This window comes from Silene latifolia, chromosome 9 (assembly GCF_048544455.1).
Source record: "Silene latifolia isolate original U9 population chromosome 9, ASM4854445v1, whole genome shotgun sequence".
NCBI classification, from domain to species: domain Eukaryota; kingdom Viridiplantae; phylum Streptophyta; class Magnoliopsida; order Caryophyllales; family Caryophyllaceae; genus Silene; species Silene latifolia.
This window is the reverse complement of record NC_133534.1, coordinates 158779485-158786482: the sequence shown is the minus strand read 5'-3', so window position 1 is coordinate 158786482 and position 6998 is coordinate 158779485.

Genomic DNA, 6998 nt, shown 5'->3' with positions numbered 1-6998 from the left:
GGGTCTTAGTGATGAATCGAGTTATCTTAAGCATTATGGAAAGTATGACCCCGAGCCTCTTTGGGAGGCAATCTCCGGGAAGAAATTTGAGGATTTTCATGCATGTCGTGCTCTTTTGGTCCATCATCCGGGCATAAGAGTATGGCATAAGGTTGTGGGAAATACCATAATTGCTAGGAAAGACACCAATCATTTCACAAGACTTGATTTTATTCTCCTTGAATCGGCTTTGAATATCGGAAGAATTCATACCAAGCCTTACAATTCTTTGAGGCTCTTGGTAGAAAGATGGCTTAATGTTGATAATGGGAAGAAGGGCACAACCATTATTGTCAATGGCGGCCTAGTCACACTCCTAGCCAAGCACTTTGATCCTAATTTCAATAAGGATAGCAAGTACAAAGCAAAGGAAGGTGGCCATCTTATTGATATGCATATTATGATTCACAAGTTCAAGTGGGTTGCCCATAACCCCCTTGACACTAAGTATGGATGGCTAACTAGTGAAGCTAGATCGTTCACCTTGCCCTCGAAGATTTGTCGCCTAAGCGTCCACCGGACAAATTATCTACTTCCCCTTTCCGAAGAAGCCGAGTATATCATTCAACAACAAAAGGGTGATCTTGAAACCCCCTCCTCTTCCATTGTCATACCACCTTACCCCTTTAAGTATGAAGAGTTCAAGCCGGAAGGAATTGAAATTGGGAAAGACTATGTGACTCTTCTCATGCAAATGCACAAGCAAGCCCATGAAGATCGGAAAAATGCGTATTTGGCTCAATATCCACCCCTCCTACATCTAGCTAGGCAAGGACTCCTTGATCCATCTTGTCCTTTGCCTAGTCGGGCGGATAGAGAAGTCTTATTTCCGGGTGCATCTAGGGACGTGGTGGGAGACAATGAGGTTGTTGGAAATGATGAAGAAGTTGATGATAATATTGAGGAAGAAGCAAGTGAAGAAGAAAGGGATGGTGAAGAGGAAGATGAGGAAGAAAGTGAAGAAGCAAATGACAAGGAAAGTGGCAATGTGACCACTTCTCATGAGGGAAGTGATGATGATGATAGCATGATGGAAGACTAGCAAGCCTTGGAGACTCCTACACTCCCATGGTTTGTGTCTTGTCTCTTTGTATTTTATTTCATTTTGATCATTGTAGGAGTAGTCCTAGCAACATCAAAGGACTCACACCTCGGTACCATTGAGGTGTTCTTATTCTATTGTTCCCATTTGTAAAATCCAAAATGACAAACTAGTTTCATGCATAGCATAGTGTATGCATAAACTATACCCATCCTTTGACATTAGCAATAGTGTCTCACTCGGTTTGGGGAAGTTAATGCATACGCAACGGGAGGTAATCTAAATTATCCTCTCCGTCATAACAAAAACCATGCATCATGTAGTGTAGCTTAGTATAGAATTGCATTTAGTATAGAAATCATGCATCATCTTTTCATAATTTCCATCATTTTGGCCATTGAGGACAATGCCCATATTAGTGTGGGGATGGGAATTCTAACATTTAACTCTTATTCAAAAAACCCATAAAAATTGAAAAAGTTCAAAAATCATAAAAATTGAAAAAAATTGAAAACCCAAAAACAAGTTCATTTCCTTTGTATATATTGTCTTGTATATATTGTGTTTGTTTTATCCTTGTTCACATTGATTGACTACGCCACATCCGAGACATGAGGATATTGAAGACCGCATGTTATGATCTTTCCAATCTCCTTTTTCCTCTTTATGTTAATGACTATGTGGCTTTATTTTGATTGATGCGGTAAAACAATGTGAATCTAGGACTTGCATTTAGATTATATGTCATATTAGTTGGTAGAATCATATGCATTAGGATGTTTATATGTTAGTTGCATCATGGCATGTAGTTTGCATGTTAGAAAATTTTGCGAAACCGTCTATTTGGGAAGCTAGACAAGTGTATATAGGCCCTAGTAGATGCTTTTTCTTCTTAAGACTTTGCTTGTTAGAATACTTGTAAAACACCCTAGGATGTGTCATGCTAGTATCCTTTGACCCATGGATTAAGGCCTAGTCAAGAGTACCTTGTGGTGTGATAACTCCTTGGCTACCGTTTATTCCAAGGTGACCCTTGAAACCATGCAACCATCATTCATTCATGTTCTACCACACATTTTGTCATCAAAAGGGAATGGGCACAAAAAGAAATCAATTTGAGTTCAATGAAATGAAAAGTGAAAGAAAGTTTGCAAAAATGCGTCAAATGAAAAGAGGAGCAAAAATAGAACTCCTAAAACTTCAAACATAAGCCACCCTCACTACATATGGGGTGACTTTGAAAATGTTCAAAATAAATGCAAAGAAAAGTTGAAAGTTGTCAAGTATTGAAATGCCAAAAATCAAAAAAGAAATGGCAAGAAAGTGTTCTCAAATGTCAAATGCCACAAGAAATTGGGGGGAAAAACAACAACAAAGCAAACTCCCAAAATGAAACTCAAATATCTATTGATCCCTTTATCCATCATATCCATTTTTGTGCATGGTAGAGAGGGGACGACCCTTCTTCTTGTCTAGGCAAGAGGGGGAATTCCGCGATCCTCCAGTGTTTCTAACACCATAGGGAGTCTACATTTGACAAAAGCATTTAACGATTGAGGACAAAGGTACCCTAGCTTGACACATTTTGGAGGTGATTTATTGGTATCCTTCTAGGCTTAGTAGTTTGAACAAATTGCATCTATGAAGGATTGTGTACCCTTGAATTGCTTCCCATGTAGATAATTTCCGCCACTTAGATGAGGAAAGTGGCTATTCTTTTTGTAGATGCATCCATTATGTGTTTTTTTGTGCTTAATGTTTGGATGTGTCGCCATTTTGGCAAGACCCACCTTGCCTTGCAAGAAGGCATCCTACCTCATGGTTGTCTTGTTGTGAGTTGAAGGGGCGGAGTGAGACCCGCTAATTGTCTCATATCGGCTATATTATTAGGATAAGTTAGTATTGGTCCTAGTCTTTGTCACCTCTTTACTCAGGACGAGCAAGGGTTCGGTTTGGGAATATTTGATGTGACCATAATTGGCGCATATTTAGCCTCCGAATTAGCCTTGTTTCCATGCTTTTTAGTGCTTATTTGGGTCATTTCTTATCTTCAGTTCTTTATTTTGCATATTTATTGAGATTTTGATCCCTTGGTTGGAAATGAGTAAGAATCTTGCATTTTCATGGCAAAACAAGACTAAATTGATCGAATTCAATGACCAAGCATCAAGGAGAGACAAGATTAGAAGGCCTTTGTACATATCATAGTAGAAGAGCAATGTTGAGGAAAGATCCTTGAGTCCCCAAGGGAATCCCCAAGGAATTTATGAAGAAAAGGGAAGAAAAGAAGAAGTTACTATGCTGACTGACAATCCGAGCGGATTGCCAGCAATCCGTCCGTCCTGCCCAATCCGAGCGTCCCGTGCCAGAATCCGCTCGGATTCACCCTCAACAATCCGTCCGGATTCCCCCAGAATCCGCTCGGATTCCATCGCCCAAATCCGGCCGTCCCGACCATATTCCGCCCGGATTTCTTCACAGCACGGATTGTCTTCTTCAAGCTACGAAAAGAGAAGCCCTTCTCTCAGAAAATACCGGGTCCTCCTTGCTCAACTTAAAAAGTGTAATTACTAGTTTAGCCCTTAGTTAACGCTAATGCATCCTCCCTAATTTTCACTATAAATACCCCATTAGGCTAATTAGAGGAGCATGTTCTTCTTATCAATATTTAGTGTAGTTAATATCAATCAAATCTCTCTTCAATATTGTAATCAAGTATTAATCAAGTTTTAATCCAAGTTTTAGTTCTTTAATCTCTCTTTTGTTCATCCTTTATTTTGGGTAATTGAAGATTATTTGGGTTATTATTGGGGGATTGACAACCTCTCAATCTAGGATTCAAATACTTCTATTATTCTTGCTTTATTATTGGAATCATTAGTAGGTATAATCTCTTAATCCCTTTTTAATTATTGTTAATTACTTTCATTTATTCATCATGTTTCATATTGTTGGTATGATTGACAACCTTGCTAGCATGATCAACATGATAATGAGTGAGTAGTCTCTTAACTAGGGTTAATGGGTGATTAGGGGAAACCAACATGGGGAATGATTCATGCTTAAATTAATATGCTTTCATGTTTTATTTGCTTGCTTGTTTTGATCTCAACTCATGCACATGTTATACTTGATGAAATGCTAAGCCTATGAATCCTTGCATTTACTATCATCTCCTATCTTTTCAATGAGACTTGTAAGACATAACCCAACTCGAGTCTGATTAGACCATGCATGTTGTTGAGTAGGGAAGATTAAGTCGACTTGTAGGTGTTGTACAATCTAATCGATTCGGCTCCGGGACCCAAACTTTCCTAGGATTGTAAGATATAACCCAACTCAATCCATCACAACAATAATTGCTTGCTTATAATTTGAGAACATGTTTGTATGATCATATCCCATGATTCCCCTATGATCCCTTGACACCCTAGTGCCTTTAATCAATTGTTTACACCCCTTTTTATTCATCTTGCTTGTTTATTTTCATTGTTACTCTAGTTTAGTAACCTTCTACATCAACCCAATTTGTGACACCCCTTAGACACCACTAGTTACAATAGAAATCTCATTTCAACTCCCGTCCCTTGGGATCCGACCTTTACTTGCCTCTTTACTAATTGTAGAGTTGCTTGTTAAGCTATAAATTGTGTTTTGATTCGACCGTGACCAACGACCACATCTTAATTTGTGAACACCTAGCGGGATCACATCACCTTGAAAAGGTAAGCAAATGTATCCGAGGCATCTTCGGGATGTATCCTTGAAAATATTGCAGACAAAGGCTCGCCAGCCTAGGTAAAGGAAATGTACAAGAGGCATCTTCGGGATGTATCCTTGATAGGGTGCGGACAAAGGCTCGCCAGCCATGGTAAAAGAAATGTACCCGAGGCATCTTCGGGATGTATCCTTGATAGGGTGCGGACAAAGGCTCGCTAGCCATGGTAAAGGAAATGTACCCGAGGCATCTTCGGGATTTATCCTTGATAGGGTGCGGACAAAGGATCGCCAGCCATGGTAAAGGTCGGTTAATGGACCATGGGAATAGCCGCGTCGAATGGGCTTGTTTTGAAAGTAGAGAACTCGTGATGCCGCTGTGGAAATAGTGAGAAGGGGTTCTCACTATCACTGTTTTTGGAATGAGCGGGTTCCGCGAGGAAGCCCCCTGCTGGTATTTGAAGCAATAGTGAATTTGGAATCTTCACCATTCGGTTTGAATTTGCAGTGGTGGTTTGGATCGCCGTTTGTTCTAACAGCAAATTTGAGTTTTGCTATACCGTTTGAAGTGACGGTGTATGTGCCGCCATTGACATTTTGAAAGAAATAGCGAATTTGGAATCTTCACTATTGATTGAAGGGACGGTTTATGTGCCGCCTGATGTGACCATAATTGGCGCATATTTAGCCCCCGAATTAGCCTTGTTTCCATGCTTTTTAGTGCTTATTTGGGTCATTTCTTATCTTTAGTTCTTTGTTTCGCATATTCTTTGAGATTTTGATCCCTTGGTAGGAAAGGAGTAAGAATCTTGCATTTTCATGGCAAAACGAGACTAAATTGATCAAATTCAATGACCAAGCATCAAGGAGAGACAAGATTAGAAGGCCTTTGTACATATCATAGTAGAAGAGCAATGTTGAGGAAAGATCCTTGAGTCCCCAAGGAAATCCCCAAGGAATTTATGAAGAAAAGGGAAGAAAAGAAGAAGTTATTATGCTGACTAACAATCCGAGCGGATTGCCAGCAATCCGCCCGTCCAGCCTCTGCACAATTCGAGCGTCCCGTGCCTGAATCCCCTCGGATTCCCCCTCAACAATCCGTCCGGATTCCCCAGAATCCGCTCGGATTCCATCGCCCAAATCCGGCCGTCCCGACCTTATTCCGCCCGGATTTCTTCACAGCACGAGTTGTCTTCTTCAAGCTACGAAAAGAGAAGCCCTTCTCTCAGAAAATACCGGGTCCTCCTTGCTCAACTTAAAAAGTGTAATTACTAGTTTAGCCCTTAGTTAACCCTAATGCATCCTCCCTAATTTTCACTATAAATACCCCATTAGGCTAATTAGAGGAGCATGTTCTTCTTATCAATCATTAGTGTAGTTAATATCAATCAAATCTCTCTTCAATATTGTAATCAAGTATTAATCAAGTTTTAATCCAAGTTTTAGTTCTTTAATCTCTCTTTTGTTCATCCTTTATTTTGGGTAATTGAAGATTATTTGGGTTATTATTGGGAGATTGACAACCTCTCAATCTAGCATTCAAGTAATTCTATTATTCTTGCTTTATTATTGGAATCATTAGTAGGTATAATCTCTTAATCCCTTTTTAATTATTGTTAATTACTTTCATTTATTCATCATGTTTCATATTGTTAGTATTATTGATAACCTTGCTAGCATGATCAACATGATAATGAGTGAGTAGTCTCTTAGCTAGGGTTAATGGGTGATTAGGGGAAACCAACATGGGGAATGATTCATGCTTAAATTAATATGCTTTCATGTTTTATTTGCTTGCTTGTTTTGATCTCAACTCATGCACATGTTATATTTGATGAAATGCTAAGCCTATGAATCCTTGCATTTACTATCATCTCCTATCTTTTCAATGAGACTTGTAAGACATAACCCAACTCGAGTCTCATTAGACCATGCATGTTGTTGAGTAGGGAAGATTAAGTCGACTTGTAGGTGTTGTACAATCTAATCGATTCGGCTCCGGGACCCAAACTTTCCTAGGATTGTAAGATATAACCCAACTCAATCCATCACAACAATAATTGCTTGCTTATAATTTGAGAACATGTTTGTATGATCATATCCCATGATTCCCCTATGATCCCATGACACCCTAGTGCCTTTAATCAATTGTTTACACCCCTTTTTATTCATCTTGCTTGTTTATTTTCATAGTTATTCT